Source organism: Lactuca virosa, chromosome 4, assembly GCF_052849685.1.
Source record: "Lactuca virosa cultivar CGN04683 chromosome 4, Lactuca_virosa_CGN04683_v6, whole genome shotgun sequence".
Lineage (NCBI taxonomy): Eukaryota > Viridiplantae > Streptophyta > Magnoliopsida > Asterales > Asteraceae > Lactuca > Lactuca virosa.
Genome location: NC_136429.1, coordinates 495,896,975 through 495,914,588, shown reverse-complemented (window position 1 = coordinate 495,914,588; position 17,614 = coordinate 495,896,975). Strand labels below are relative to the sequence as shown.

Here is a 17,614-nt window from a genome sequence, read left to right as displayed (position 1 = left end):
CGTACTTAGACTGGATATGGCACGTAACGGGGCCAATATCTTTTTCTGACTTTGTCACCCCTGAACCTAACGGTCCCGCTGTAGCTGGCAGCAAAGGTGTGGGATAGTCAGTCCCATATAGATCTATACACAATAGTCACGCTCTCCCTACAAGAGATTCTGGTTACAAGTGGTAGTCCTACACTCTCGAATCCGGTGGAGTGTTACCAAGGACGTGTCTCAAACTTAGCCTAACAAATTTATAAGTAATAATACTGAAAATCTTGTTTATGATTTGCATGAATCCTTTATAAAATAATACATATTATTACATGATTCAAAAGTTCTGTAACGACGTAATTTTTCAAAACAATTTTTCATTTCTAAAACGTACTTTTATTCACATGGAATTCATAAAAACATAAGGTGTTCACCGTAACATAACAAAACATGTCCCAAGATCTCATATACATAAATCTTCTCAGTGTGTACGGATCACGCCGGCGCCTTCCCACGGTCCTCGCTAGTACCTGAAACACATAACACAACAATTGTAAGCATAAATGCTTAGTGAGTTCCCCAAAATACCACATACCCCACATACGCCTTTCCACGCCATACTCTATAGGATCTTCCGATCCATGTGTCTCAGGGGACTTCCGTCCCAAATCCCGGTAGACCTTCCGGTCCTACCCGTATCGACCTTCCGGTCTGTAACCTCTTGACCTTCCGGTCCATATCATCCTGACCTTCCGGCCCATATCATACATATTCATACATAGCACATACATGTCACATAACCGCATATAGCACATACATCATAGCATACAAGACCTTCCGGTCACACATAGGTACCCTTCCAGGTACAGTATAGTGAGAAGACTCACCTCGTAAGATGTCTAGAAACTCACGTGCTCGATATCCCTGAATCTCGAAACAACGAACTAGCCCCGCCTAATCACATAAGGTAATTATTTCAAATCATTAACGGCTCTCAAGGATAGACTACATTCCTTCCTACAATCTCACAGAAGGGTAAAAGACCATTTTACCCCTCCTTGACCCAAAAGTCCACATGTTGACCAAAGCCCTAAAAGTCAACAAAAGTCAACAGCAAACAGTACGCGAGGCGTACCAACTCCTGTACGCGGGGCGTACACCAGCAATCCAGAGTCGGGGAACGCGACCCCCTACGCGGCGCGTACTGGAATTACGCCCGGCGTAAATCCCAGTTTCCTTCTTTCTTCATTTTAGGTCTTAAACAGTTAAGACATAATCCCATATTTCAGATCTGGCCATTCTAATATTTCTTAATCCATAAAGTCGAAACCTTTAAGCCTTTGCATGGCTGTAAAGGTCACCAATCCCTCCAAACATCTTTCCTCTTTTCTCATTAAGCCCTAATCTCATGCATGACTTAATCTTAACGTCCAAGATTGGATTTTTATGAACATACAACTCATAATACTCTGAAATATGGTAGATCTAGATCAATGGAGACCCTTTGCTCATAAAGTCTCCACCTTGGGACCAAAAACCCTAAAAGTTGGTCCCTGGAACATAAAACAAAAATAACAAGGAAAGCTTTGAGCTTTATACCTCCAAGTGAAACTCCTTCCTCTGTAGAACTCAGATCTAAGCTGATACTCCAACTTCTAGCCTCCACAAGAACCTTCTCTTCTTCTTTACTAACACACAAAGGCACTTTCTAGCTCAAGAACACACAGACTAGCTTTAGAACGAAGGAAATGCTCTCTTAGTGTTTCTCTCTGTGAAATGGTGGCTGAGGATGAGGCCATAGCATTCCTTATATAGTGTACAAGTCTAAGATTTAGGGTTTGCATCTGGGCCGGTTACGCCCGGCGTAACCTTAGGTACGCCCAGCGTACCCGGATGAGTCTGCGTCCATATTAAGCGTGTGAGTACGCGCAGCGTACTCCTCAGTACGCCCAGCGTACTCACATACCTAGCATCTTTACATATAGGGACTTAACTTGACAACTTGGAAAAGAAGAAGGGTTAAATAGTTGTACCTGAATTTTAGGATGTTACAATTATCCCCCACTAGACCCAGACTTCGCCCTCGAAGTCTCATGCTGCAAACAACTCCGGATGCTGCTCCCGCATCTCTGACTCTGTCTCCCAAGTCAGCTCAGACCCCCTCCGATGTTGCCACTGAACCTGAACCAGGGGCACCTCCTTGTTCCTCAGAACCTTGATCTTCCGATCCACAATTGCGATTGGTCTTTCAGCATAATTCAGGCTCGCGTCCACCTGAATATCCTCTAGTGGTACCACCGCCGACTCGTCGGCTATACACTTCCTCAACTGAGACACGTGGAAGGTATCATGAATCTGGCTCAGCTCCGCACGTAGCTCTAACCGATAAGCTACCTTGCCCACCCTCGCGCTCACCCCGAATGGACCGATGTACCGGGGCCCCAGCTTGCCCCTCTTCCTGAATCGGATCACTCCTTTCCAAGGAGATACTTTCAGGAGTACGAAGTTCCCTACCTGGAACTCCAACTCGGATCGTCGCCGATCCGCGTAACTCTTCTGACGACTCTGTGCCGTCAGTAGCCTCTGTCTAACCTGATGTATCTGCTCTGTCGTCTGCAGCACTATTTTAGTGCTACCCATCACACGCTGTCCCACCTCTCCCCAGCAAATGGGAGTCCGACACCTCCTACCATACAACAACTCGAAGGGAGGCATCCTAATACTAGAATGGTGGCTGTTGTTGTAGGAAAACTCAGCCAATCGTAGATACGTGTCCCAGCTTCCCCCGAAGTCCAACACACATGCTCGAAGCATGTCCTCGAGCGTCTGGATCGTCCGCTCACTCTGTCCGTCCGTCTAGGGGTGGTAGGCGGTACTGAAATGCAACCTCGTACCCAACTCCTCGTGGAATTTCTTCCAGAACCTGGAAGTGAAACGTACATCTCGATCTGACACGATCGAGATCGGTACCCCATGACACGATACCACCTCCCTCACATACAACTCTGCCAACCTCTCGGCAGAAGATCTCTCACTAATAGCAAGAAAATGCGCACTCTTCGTCAGCCGGTCGACGATCACCCAAATTGCATCGACACCCCTCGCGGTCCTCGGCAATTTGGTGATGAAATCCATGGAAATCTGTTCCCACTTCCACTGGGGAACCTCGAGCGGCTGCAACTTGCCATGCGGACGCTGATGCTCGGCCTTAACCTTACGACAGGTCAAGCACCTCTCGACAAACCACGTGACATCTCTCTTCATACAGGGCCACCAATAATCTTTCTACAGGTCCAAATACATCTTCGTGGCCCCGGGATGGATCGAGAACCTCGATCTATGCGCCTCCTCCATCAAAATGGTACGTGCCCCTCCTGCATACGGCACCCAAATCCGACCCTGAAAGGTCATCAGCCCTCGTCTATCGGTGACAAACTCGGACACCTGCCCGATCACCCGCTCCCTCTTGCGGTTCTCTGGTATCACGGCCTCTGCCTGGGCCTCCCGAATGGTATCCAACACTGGAGTCATCACAGTCAATCTCATACAAGTGCCTCGAATCGGGGCACTCTTCGCCCTACGGCTCAGCGCATCGGCTACCACATTAGCCTTGCCCGGGTGGTACAGGATCTCACAATCATAATCCTTTACCACATCCAACCATCTCCTCTGTCGCATATTCAGGTTGGGCTGATCCATCAGATACTTCAAACTCTTATGGTCCGTGTATATGGTACACCGAACCCCATACAAATAATGACGCCATATCTTGAGGGCGAACACCACTGCCCCCAACTCCAGATCGTGGGTGGGATATCTCGTCTCATGAGGCTTCAGCTACCTCGATGCATACGCTATCACATGCCCTCTCTGCATAAGCACCGCACCCAACCCCGATATCGATGCGTCACAATACACCACAAAATCCTCCATCCCTTTCGGGAGGGCTAACACAGGGGCTTCGCATAATCTCTGGCGAAGTGTCTCAAACGAGGTCTGCTGCTCTGGACCCCATGAAAAAGCAACACCCTTCCGGGTCAATCTAATGAGAGGCACGACAATCTTGGAGAAATCTCTGATAAATCTCCGATAGTAGCCGGCCAATCCCAGAAAACTCCTGATCTCGATGGGAGATCTCGGCACCTCCCAACTCATAACCGCCTCAATCTTGGCCGGATCGACCAATATCCCCTTCTGATTAACGAGATGCCCCAAGAACTGGACCTCTCGCAACCAGAACTCATACTTGGAGAATTTGGCATAAAGCCTCTCCGTCCTCAATACCCCGAGAATCTCTCTCAGATGCTCCTCGTGATGCTCTCTAGATCTTGAATACACTAAGATATCGTCGATGAACACGATCACCAAACGATCCAACATCGGTCTACACACCCTGTTCATGAGATCCATGAACGTTGCTGGTGCATTGGTGAGCCCGAAAGGCATCACCACAAACTCGTAATGCCCATAATGAGTCCTGAACGCTGTCTTCTGGATATCCTCATCACGCACTCTCATCTGGTGATATCCAGACCTCAGATCAATCTTGGAAAACCAAGACGCTCCCTGCAACTGATCGAACAAATCGTCGATCCTCGGTAATGGATAACGGTTCTTGACCGTCAACTTGTTCAACTCCCGGTAATCAATACACATCCGGTGTGAACCATCCTTTTTCATGACAAAAAGGATCGACGCTCCCCATGGCGAGCTACTCGGTCGAATAAACCCTTTCCCCAACAGCTCCTAAAGCTGCGAGGATAACTCCTGCATCTCTGGCGGCGCAAGGCGATAAGGCGCCTTGGCGATAGGCGCTGCCCCTGGAACCAAATCAATACGGAACTCTACCTGCCTCTCGGGAGGCACACCCGACAACTCCTCGGGAAAAACATCTGGGAACTCGCGCACTATCGCAACGTCATCCACCGAACTTGGCCTCCCAGCGGCCTCTCGTGTGTCCATCACATAGGCTACAAACCCGCTGCAGCCTTGCTGTAAACTCTGCCTCGCTCTGGCAGCCGAACAGAACGCTGACCCACATCGGGTACCCTCGCCGTACACCGTAAGTACTCCCCCACTAGGGTCTCGTATCGTCACCAACTGTCGCTCGCAGTCTATCACAGCCCCAAATCGACTCAACCAATCCATGCCCACTATGACACACACGTCCCCCAACGCTATCGGTACCAGATCTATCAGGAACTCAACGCCGAAGATCTCGAGTACACATCCTCGTATCACCTCCGTAGCATATACCGCTCGCTCATCAGCTATGGAAACTCGCAGAGGTCGACTCATCGCCTCTCGTCTGCTACTGATGTGTCGACTAAATGCTATCGACACAAAAGATCGACTCGCACCCGAGTCAAATAACACTAAGGCAGGTACAGAACTCACAAGAAAAGTACCTACGCATATCATCATATAAGCATAATATCTCAATTCAACACAAATAATAAAGAATACATACCGGCCACAACATCGGGCACTGCGCGGACCTCCTCCGATGTCAACTGGAAAGCTCTCCCGTGAGCCTTCGGTGCTTCGACCTTCGCCGGCCGAACCTCGGTAACCCTAGCAGCAGGCGCAGATCCCTGTGCTGATCCCTGATGTAACTGCGGGCACTCGGCCTTCCGATGGCCAGTCTGATTGCAATGGAAGCAAACCATAAATCCCTTGGGGCAATCCTTGGCGATATGCCCCTCCTTGCCACACTTGTAGCAAGCACCTGATCGACAAACCCCATCATGTCCCTTGCCGCACTTCCCGCAAGTGCGGCCCTTCTGGCCTCCAGATCTCGTATCCGCGGACTTGATCCGCTTGGCTGCCGGCTGAGACTGTGCCGGCCGCCGATCCATCCTCTGAGACTCGGCCTCCTCCCTGGCCTGAGTCTCCAGCTCAATCTCCCTCTTCCGGGCATTTGCCTGGAGCTCAGCAAATGTCCGGTACGTCGAGTTCGACACGAACTCCCGAATGTCTCTCCTCAAAACGCCCAAATACCGGCTCATACGTGCCTGCTCAGTAGACACCTGCTCAGGGCAAAACATCGCCCTCTCATGAAACTTCCCGGTAACCACAGTAACCGAATCAGTACCCTGCTTGAGGGTCAAGAACTCCTGAACCAACCGTTCCCTCTCCACCGGGGGAACATACTCATCTCTGAACATAGTGGTAAACCTCTCCCTGGTCACCGCTGAGATCTCCTCAAGAGTGAAGCTCGCCGTCACGAACTTCCACCAATCCTTCGCTCCCAATCGAAGCTGGTTCAATGCGAACCGTACCCTCAGATGCTCCGGACATGAACACGTGTAGAAGCATACCTCGATATCAGCAATCCATCTCATCGTAGCGATCGGATCCTGCGTCCCATCAAACTCTGGTGGCTTCGTGTTGCTGAACTCCCGTAGCAACAACGAATCACCTCCGTGAGGTCTGGCAGCGGCCACAACTGCGGTAGCTGCAGCAGCAGCAGCCTCAGTCACCGCGGCGTACCGCTCATCGAACGTCTCAACCAGTGTGGTCTTGATAGACCCAAACATCTCCGGGATCTCGGCCCTGATCGCCGCCGCCACCTCATCGTGGATCATCTGACGAAGCTCCTCGCCACTCACGCCACTCGGCTCAGGTCTGTGATGTAACGCCCGGGTTTCGGGGCTAAGCATTTTTAGACGATGTAATAGTCTAGGTCAACTATTGTAACTCTTTTGATGTAATAAAAATGAAATATTTGAGTATTTTGTGAATTTATGTGCTTATTATTTAATTATAAATGTATAATTAATAAAGAATAAAAATAAGCGTCAAAATTAAAATATGAGATAAGCCCGATATCTTTACATAAAGTTGTAGTGGTCAAAACAAGGATTCCAGAGATATAAAGAACGCCGAAATCCGAGTTATAACGAAGAAGTTATGACCCGACGAAGTTTCACGACGGAACCGACACGATACCGGGAAGCGTGAATAGTGAATTTATGATAAAGCGAGTTTTTAGCCGACACGACCTAAACGAGAATCGAAGAGCTCTTTAATTGTGGCGTAACAATAAAAAGACAGACGAAAACGGACGTCGGATGAAGAAGTTATGAATTTTTAACGGACCAATCCTGTCCCGGCCTGTTAAAAATATAACTTTTAACATAAATTCAAAATTAGCCAACGGAGTCTAAACGAAAGTTGTAGATTACGTTCCCGCCTTCGCGTGGATATAAATAACGTCAAAAACGGAGCTCGTATGCGAGAGTTATGATTTTTCTAAGACGGGAGGCCGATACGCGATATTGGGTGACATGGCACCACCAGAAATTGGACATGTGGCACCACCAGAAATTGGACACATGACACCACCAGAATTTGGACAAGTGGCACCACCAGAAGGCCACCACATGCCCCAACTCACTATAAATAGAAGTGTCGGGTTCTCTCATTTCTTACACCTTTCCTCTTCCACTTTCTCTCTCTAAACTCTCTCTCTCTAAGCTCCCTTCAGCCCCTAAAGTCTAGGTAAACCCCCTACCACCCGAAGGAAGTCCCGAGGCTCCCGGAGTCCCGAGAAAAGAACCTTTCGGCTCGGAAACGCTGCTCCAGCGAAGTCCGGTTTTGAGAAAAACCCGCTGTAAGTAAGGTACGCCTACGAAATTTTTAATATAACTTTTAAATAATTATAGTAATGTTATTAGGTCCTTAAAATAATTATTTGGGCTATTATTATTTATATATTGAGTGTTATTTAACGCTTATATAATAATAATAATAGCTAGACTATTAATTAGTCACGGTTAACGTTAAAACTAAACTCTAGTGGTATTAATACTAGGTTTTGGTCAAGGAAAAATTGTTTTGAGATAACGAAGTGCTGTTCAAATACCGAGTCACCACCTAATCAGGTGAGTGCATAGTTACTTTCATCTTACACATAGATATGAAGTATTTTATATTAATTACGTGCTATGTGTGCATATTATCTGAATACTTGCTGCCTATGCTGATGAAAGATTTTTATACATGTTTTAAATAATTTAAACTGTATATGTATTTTATATCTACAAAAATGTTGCGTAAAACATGGGTAGATGTAATAAGACAATGTGTGATAAAATGATGAGAGGCCTCGATGTTGTTGTTATTGATTCTGTCATCTAGCGGAGTATGGATGACGACCACAGACTCTTCTAGACAGTCCAGTGGAACGCTAGCAGGCTCGCAACCTGTAGGTGTTTGTGAACGATGTGTTCACCGGTGTACTCCATCCCCCTCATGGTTGCCTTTAGGACATTTATTGCTGAGGAAACCCCTTGGCAGTAGTGTCCATCCCGATATTGATCCTTAGTCTAGGTCCCTTATGATAGGTGTTTTAGGGACGTAATGTGAGGATAACGGGAACGGGTAATCGGGTTATTGTTGATTGATGAAATTAATAAACTTATTTATTGTGGGTTGAAAACCCTATGTGCTCACCAGGCTCCCAAGCCTGACCCACTCAGTTTCTTGTATTACAGGTAGTGGCGCACGAGCATAGATATGATGTTTGGGATGAGAGATTATGAATAAATGTAGTAAGGCTATATTGTACTGTTTATGCTTTTGATCTGTATCGAACATGACATCCCGATGTTTTTAATGAAATACATTTCTACGGAAATTCTTTGATAAGTCTTTATCAAAAAAAAATTTTTGGGAACAAATTCCGCAACACTTTTATTTAAAATGTTACTCTGATTTTTAAACAAAGCATAAACAAAATCGGTCTTTTCTGGCCGTGAAAATTGGGGATGTCATAGTTGGTATCAGAGCATTAGTTTAAGCGAACTAGGAATTTGTAGGATTTCTAGACTTAAACATAGAATGCTAAGCAATGATTGTGAGGTGTGAGCACTAGCTTATTTTAGGAATTGTACCTAAAATGCTTTTATGTGCTAAATGATTTATGCCTTATATGTTGTTATATGTTCGGATCTATGGTCTGTTGCCGACCGGATCTGGAAACCTTATGTGTTTAGGATTCTAAACGTACGACTACGATATTAGAACTAACATGTAAACGTTTCGGAGAGATAAGGATGATTTAAACGTCTATCCCGAATAAAGATCTAAATTCACCTTATTCGGTGTATAGATCAAAATGGCAAGAACCCGCAGTGGAGCTGGAAACGCAAACGAAAACAGGAATCGACCACCTGTAATTGAGCAAATACATGTTGTAGCTGCAGCACCTGAGCCAGTAACGATGGCTGGTGTACAATTGATGATTCAGGCGATGTTGGATAATCAGATGGAAGAAACTAGACGTCTGCTTCGACAAAATCGTGAAGAACTTTCAATCCAAGTTGAAGAGCCCGAAGTGAATGGAGGGCCATCGGAAGGTGGAAACTTCAGTGGTACCGTTGGTCAAGACAACCCACAAATTGTTAGACAAGGCAATCGTAATGGAGGAAATGATGGAAGAGGATGTAAATACAAGGATTTTATGGCGTCTAAGCCACCGTGTCTATCCGGAAGCCCGACGCCGGTGCAAATTATGGATTGGATCTCCGAAATAGAGACAATGTTTGAAAGTTGCGAATGCAGCAACAGGCAGAAGACCGCTCTTGCGATCCCGTTGTTGAAATATGGCGTGTTGAGTTGGTGGAAGCTGTTAGCTGATTCTATGCCCAAGGGAGAAGCGAGTAAAATGTATTGGGAAGATTTTGTGGAACAACTGAAACTGCAATACTGCTCAGAGCAGGACCTACTGGAAATCAATAACGAGTTTCAGAATTTGAAAAAGGGAAAGATGAGCGTTGCTGAATACGCTGCAAGTTTCACGGAGAAAATGAAGCTTATCCCATACCTAGTTCCAACAGAACTCTCAAAGGTCAATAAGTTTGCCCTTGGACTACCAGCGGACTATGGTCCAATGGTTAAGCAAGCAACCACGTTGAAAGCCACCATCTGGGCTGCCAGAAATGTTGAGACCCAGATCAGGGAGAAAGGTCTGGAAAGGTCAGAGGTTGGTGAGAAGAGGAAGTTTGACGGACCCTCGGGGTCCAGCAAAAAGGGTAAATTCTCAAAGTCTAGTTCGAAAGGAGGTGGAGGAGGCGAAGTGAAGTGGTGTGACAAGTGCAAGAAGAAGCACTCTAGGAAGTGTGACGGAGGGGTCACTTGTTTCAAATGTGGGAAGCCTGGGCACTATGCCAATGAATGCACATTCACTAAGAAGGTCTGTTATGAGTGCAACGAGGAGGGGCACATTTCGAGGGACTGCCCGAAGAAGAAGGAAGCAGGAAGACCCAACATTCCACCAAAGCCGAAGGCTAGAGCCTTCCAGATGACACTGGAAGCTGCTAAGGAAGAAGCTGATGTCGCTTCAGGTACCTTTCTCGTAAACAAATTGCCTGCCCAAATTTTATTTGATTCTGGAGCCAACTACTCCTTTATTTCGCATGAATTTGGTAGAAAGCTAGCTTTGCCTGTCGATAGACTAGATAATGTCTTATTAGTCGAAGTTGCTAGTGGCAAGTTTGTACCTGTTAGCCATCGTATGAAAAACATCTTAATTGATTTGAACGGGAATAAGTTTCACGAGGAATTATTGCCTATCGAACTTAACGGTTTCGACATCGTGTTGGGAATGGATTGGCTTAGCACCAATGATGCGGAAATACTGTGCAAAAAGAAGATCGTAAAAGTAAACCCGCCTGGGAAAGAGTCGTTTATGGTGTATGGGGATAAACGCAGGGTAAATTCTGGAATCATTTCTCTAATGAAAGCCAGAAAATGTTTGACCAAGGGATGTACATCATATTTAGCATTCGTGATCGATGCTAAGAAGGAAAAGAAGGTGATACAGAGCATTCCTGTCGTGTGTGATTATCCGGAAGTATTTCCCGAAGATCTTCCAGGATTACCGCCTGATCGACAAGTAGAATTCCGTATTGACTTGTTACCAGGAACGACACCAATAGCAAAAGCACCTTACCGATTAGCACCGACGGAGATGAAGGAGCTGATGATGCAACTTCAGGAGTTATTGGACAAAGGTTTCATTAGACCTAGTTCATCACCCTGGGGAGCTCCGGTGTTATTCGTGAAAAAGAAAGATGGAAGTATGAGAATGTGTATTGATTACAGAGAGCTGAACAAGGCAACAAAAAAGAATAGATATCCGTTGCCAAGGATTGATGACCTGTTCGATCAACTGCAAGGTTCAAGTTATTTTTCAAAGATCGACCTAAGGTCAGGATATCATCAGCTGAAGGTAAGAGAGCAAGATATAGAGAAGACTGCATTCAGAACACGATATGGACACTACGAGTTTTTGGTTATGTCGTTTGGACTAACCAATGCTCCAGCAGCATTCATGGATTTAATGAACAGGGTTTGTAATTTGTTTCTTGATAAATATGTGATAGTGTTCATAGATGACATTCTGATTTACTCAAAAAGCCAAGAAGAGCATGGTAGACACTTGCGGGAAGTGTTAGAAGTCTTGAAGAAGGAGAAGCTGTATGCTAAATTCTCCAAATGTGATTTTTGGATTCGAGAAGTCCAATTCTTGGGTCACGTGGTCAACCAAGAAGGGATAATGGTCGATCCAGCAAAGATTGAAGCAGTAATGAAGTGGGAACAACCAAAAAGTCCCACGGAGATCCGAAGCTTTTTGGGATTAGCCGGATATTACCGAAGGTTTATCCAAGGATTTTTTTCAATCGCTAGTCCATTAACAGCGTTAACCCACAAAGGAGCTACCTATGCTTGGAGTGATAAGCATAAAGAAGCATTCGAGAAGCTAAAGAAGAAACTATGCGAGGCACCGATACTTTCTCTACCCAATGGAGTTGAAGACTTCGCTGTTTATAGTGATGCGTCTGGTGTTGGGTTGGGTTGTGTTTTGACCCAAAGAGAAAAAGTGATCGCATATGCGTCTCGACAGTTGAAGGAACATGAAAAGAACTACCCGACTCATGACTTGGAGTTGGCGGCGGTAGTTTTCGCTCTAAAAATATGGAGGCATTACCTCTATGGTACGAAGTGCAAACTTTTCACCGATCATAAGAGTCACCAATATCTCTTTAATCAGAAAGAATTGAACATGAGGCAACGACGCTGGCTAGAATTACTCAAGGACTATGACTGTGAGATACTTTACCACCCCGCTAAAGCAAACGTTGTCGCTGATGCTCTCAGTCGAAAAGTCAACCTTGAAAGAAAAAGGCCAAGAGCGTTGAGAATAGAAGTTGTCTCGACCATTGTGGAAAGTATCAGGGAAGATCAAGAAGAAGCTTCAGAGAAGAGTGACCGAAAAGAAGAACGTTTGGGAAAAACATTAGTGTTCGGTACAAACAGTCAAGGACTAAAGGTATTCCAAGATCGGATTTGGGTACCTAAGACTAGAGGAATAAAAGATCTTCTGATGGAAGAAGCTCACAAGGCCATGTACTCGATTCATCCCGGTAGCACTAAAATGTATAGGGACCTAAAACCCTACTACTGGTGGCCGACGATGAAGCTCGACGTTGCGAAATATGTGGCCGAGTGTGTAACTTGTACAAGAGTTAAGGCACAACATCAGAAACCATATGGCAGTTTAGAACCCTTACCTGTACCCATGGGTAAATGGGAAGACATCACCATGGATTTTGTGACTAAACTACCCAGGACGAATAACGGTCACGACATGATTTGGGTGGTCGTGGATCGTTTCACAAAGAGTGCACACTTCATAGCTGCCAATGAAAGGTGGTCTATGGATAAGCTTGCAAATGCTTACGTGAAGGAAATTGTGAGACTTCACGGTGTTCCTCTAACAATTGTATCAGATCGTGATAGTCGTTTCACGTCAAGGTTTTGGAGAAGTCTACAAGAGGAATTGGGTACGAAGTTATGTCTGAGTACAGCTTACCATCCGCAGACTGATGGTCAGAGTGAAAGAACGATTCAAACACTTGAAGATATGTTGAGAGCATGTACCCTCGAGTTCCAAGGTAACTGGGATGAGCACTTACCTTTGGTAGAATTTTCCTACAACAACAGTTTCCACTCGAGCATCAAGATGGCACCTTATCAAGCTTTGTACGGACAAAAGTGTCGTACGCCTTCTTGTTGGCTTGAGGCTGGAGAAAAGCAGTTTATGGGCCCCGAGATAATCCATGAGACTACTGAGAAACTGAAGGTGATAAAGGAAAGGATGTTAGCAGCTCAAGATCGTCAGAAGAGCTATGCTGACAAGAAAAGACGACCGATGACCTTCGAAGTTGGGGATTCCGTTTTGCTTAAAGTCTCACCGTGGAAAGGACTTATACGATTCGGGAAACGAGGAAAGCTGAGTCCAAGGTTTATTGGACCGTTCAAAGTTCTTCAGAAGATTGGGAACCAAGCTTACAAACTAGAATTGCCCGAAGAACTCGATGGTATTCATAACACCTTCCATGTATGTTATCTAAGGAAATTCACGGGAGAAGTTCCCGACATAATTCCGATCTCGGAGTTAAGAATGGATGAGAATAAGAGGCTAATCGAAGAGCCCGAGCCAATTGTTGACTGTAAGATTAAGAAGTTACGACGCAAGATGGTCGACTTAGTGCTAGTCCGATGGAAACATTCGAATGGGCCGAATCTCACTTGGGAAACAGAGGATGACATGATGAGTCGCTATCCGCATCTGTTTGCTGACGCATGATTCCGGGACGGAATCATCCTAAGGGGGAGAGAATTGTAACGCCCGGGTTTCGGGGCTAAGCATTTTTAGACGATGTAATAGTCTAGGTCAACTATTGTAACTCTTTTGATGTGATAAAAATGAAATATTTGAGTATTTTGTGAATTTATGTGCTTATTATTTAATTATAAATGTATAATTAATAAAGAATAAAAATAAGCGTCAAAATTAAAATATGAGATAAGCCCGATATCTTTACATAAAGTTGTAGTGGTCAAAACAAGGATTCCAGAGATATAAAGAACGCCGAAATCCGAGTTATAACGAAGAAGTTATGACCCGACGAAGTTTCACGACGGAACCGACACGATACCGGGAAGCGTGAATAGTGAATTTATGATAAAGCGAGTTTTTAGCCGACACGACCTAAACGAGAATCGAAGAGCTCTTTAATTGTGGCGTAACAATAAAAAGACAGACGAAAACGGACGTCGGATGAAGAAGTTATGAATTTTTAACGGACCAATCCTGTCCCGGCCTGTTAAAAATATAACTTTTAAAATAAATTCAAAATTAGCCAACGGAGTCTAAACGAAAGTTGTAGATTACGTTCCCGCCTTCGCGTGGATATAAATAACGTCAAAAACGGAGCTCGTATGCGAGAGTTATGATTTTTCTAAGACGGGAGGCCGATACGCGATATTGGGTGACATGGCACCACCAGAAATTGGACATGTGGCACCACCAGAAATTGGACACATGACACCACCAGAATTTGGACAAGTGGCACCACCAGAAGGCCACCACATGCCCCAACTCACTATAAATAGAAGTGTCGGGTTCTCTCATTTCTTACACCTTTCCTCTTCCACTTTCTCTCTCTAAACTCTCTCTCTCTAAGCTCCCTTCAGCCCCTAAAGTCTAGGTAAACCCCCTACCACCCGAAGGAAGTCCTGAGGCTCCCGGAGTCCCGAGAAAAGAACCTTTCGGCTCGGAAACGCTGCTCCAGCGAAGTCCGGTTTTGAGAAAAACCCGCTGTAAGTAAGGTACGCCTACGAAATTTTTAATATAACTTTTAAATAATTATAGTAATGTTATTAGGTCCTTAAAATAATTATTTGGGCTATTATTATTTATATATTGAGTGTTATTTAACGCTTATATAATAATAATAATAGCTAGACTATTAATTAGTCACGGTTAACGTTAAAACTAAACTCTAGTGGTATTAATACTAGGTTTTGGTCAAGGAAAAATTGTTTTGAGATAACGAAGTGCTGTTCAAATACCGAGTCACCACCTAATCAGGTGAGTGCATAGTTACTTTCATCTTACACATAGATATGAAGTATTTTATATTAATTACGTGCTATGTGTGCATATTATCTGAATACTTGCTGCCTATGCTGATGAAAGATTTTTATACATGTTTTAAATAATTTAAACTGTATATGTATTTTATATCTACAAAAATGTTGGGTAAAACATGGGTAGATGTAATAAGACAATGTGTGATAAAATGATGAGAGGCCTCGATGTTGTTGTTATTGATTCTGTCATCTAGCGGAGTATGGATGACGACCACAGACTCTTCTAGACAGTCCAGTGGAACGCTAGCAGGCTCGCAACCTGTAGGTGTTTGTGAACGATGTGTTCACCGGTGTACTCCATCCCCCTCATGGTTGCCTTTAGGACATTTATTGCTGAGGAAACCCCTTGGCAGTAGTGTCCATCCCGATATTGATCCTTAGTCTAGGTCCCTTATGATAGGTGTTTTAGGGACGTAATGTGAGGATAACGGGAACGGGTAATCGGGTTATTGTTGATTGATGAAATTAATAAACTTATTTATTGTGGGTTGAAAACCCTATGTGCTCACCAGGCTCCCAAGCCTGACCCACTCAGTTTCTTGTATTACAGGTAGTGGCGCACGAGCATAGATATGATGTTTGGGATGAGAGATTATGAATAAATGTAGTAAGGCTATATTGTACTGTTTATGCTTTTGATCTGTATCGAACATGACATCCCGATGTTTTTAATGAAATACATTTCTACGGAAATTCTTTGATAATTCTTTATCAAAATTTTTTTTTTGGGAACAAATTCCGCAACACTTTTATTTAAAATGTTACTCTGATTTTTAAACAAAGCATAAACAAAATCGGTCTTTTCTGGCCGTGAAAATTGGGGATGTCACATGTGACGTGTCCCAACCATGATGTCTCTGAAATATAACATAAACATATCAGAAACTCGCTCGAGTATACTCGCACTCGATAACTCAACCCAACTCGTTCCTTAGTACCCAATGGATTCTTACTTAGGGTGCGCACTGCTCCGGTGTCTTCAGTAGTATGGGCCCTATACTACCGTCCACACCGCATCAGCATTCACTCTAAGTCCTCCTCCTTGGATCCCAGATCACAAGTACACTATATCTCACTGGCATACGCTACCCTTCGGTAGGCCTCTCATCAGCTCCTCACTCCTACCTACTCGCTCTCAAGCATCGCATAGCAACAAAATCCTTCCTAGGCTAAGGCATCACAAATCAGGCCACTCTAGTCCTAATATGAATACCTAGCCTACTCTAGCATGCATATCATATCGTATCATATCTCATAACACATAATGTAAGGGTATTTTGGGAAATCACCGTTCGGGCGCTTGCTGATCGTACACACTGCTTCCTTCTGCCTTTCTCAAAACTTTCACTCTTTTAGAAAAATTGTTTATTTATGTACAACTTCCTCATTTCCTCAGTTTGAGTTCAGATTCATCCGAAGATGCACCCGAATCCCTCAAACCAAGGCTCTGATACCAACTTGTAACGACGTAATTTTTCAAAACAATTTTTCATTTCTAAAACGTACTTTCACTCACATGGAATTCATAAAAACATAAGGTGTTCACTGTAACATAACAAAACATGTCCCAAGATCTCATATACATAAATCTTCTCAGTGTGTACGGATCACGCCGGCGCCTTCCCACGGTCCTCGCTAGTACCTGAAACACATAACACAACAATTGTAAGCATAAATGCTTAGTGAGTTCCCCAAAATACCACATACCCCACATACGCCTTTCCAGGCCATACTCTATAGGATCTTCCGATCCATGTGTCTCAGGGGACTTCCGTCCCAAATCCCGGTAGACCTTCCGGTCCTACCCGTATCGACCTTCCGGTCCGTAACCTCTTGACCTTCCGGTCCATATCATCCTGACCTTCCGGCCCATATCATACATATTCATACATAGCACATACATGTCACATAACCGCATATAGCACATACATCATAGCATACAAGACCTTCCGGTCACACATAGGTACCCTTTCAGGTATAGTATAGTGAGAAGACTCACCTCGTAAGATGTCTAGAAACTCACGTGCTCGATATCCCTGAATCTCGAAACAACGAACTAGCCCCGCCTAATCACATAAGGTAATTATTTCAAATCATTAACGGCTCTCAAGGCTAGACTACATTCCTTCCTACAATCTCACAGAAGGGTAAAAGACCATTTTACCCCTCCTTGACCCAAAAGTCCACATGTTGACATAAACCCTAAAAGTCAACAAAAGTCAACAGCAAACAGTACGCAGGGCGTACCAACTCCTGTACGCGGGGCGTACACCAGAAATCCAGAATCGGGGAATGCGACCCCCTACGCGGCGCGTACTGGAATTACGCCCGGCGTAAATCCCAGTTTCCTTCTTTCTTCATTTTAGGTCTTAAACAGTTAAGACATAATCCGATATTTCAAATCTGGCCATTCTAATACTTCTTAATCCATAAAGTCAAAACCTTTAAGCCTTTGCATGGCTGTAAAGGTCACTAATCCTTCCAAACATCTTTCCTCTTTTCTCATTAAGCCCTAATCTCATACATGACTTAATCTCAACGTCCAAGATTGGATTTTTATGAACATACAACTCATAATACTCTGAAATATGGTAGATCTAGGTCAATGGAGACCCTTTGCTCATAAAGT

At 44.6% G+C, this 17,614-nt stretch overlaps 1 long non-coding RNA gene across 1 annotated transcript; it reads left to right on the top strand.

Moving 5' to 3' along the window:
• The first annotated feature begins 7,497 nt into the window (after positions 1–7,497).
• LOC145107464 (uncharacterized) lies at positions 7,498–8,578 on the top strand. Its single transcript, XR_013707873.1, has 3 exons — positions 7,498–7,603; positions 7,796–7,865; positions 8,478–8,578. It is a non-coding gene; the product is annotated as an uncharacterized LOC145107464 (long non-coding RNA).
• The last annotated feature ends 9,036 nt before the right edge of the window (positions 8,579–17,614 follow it).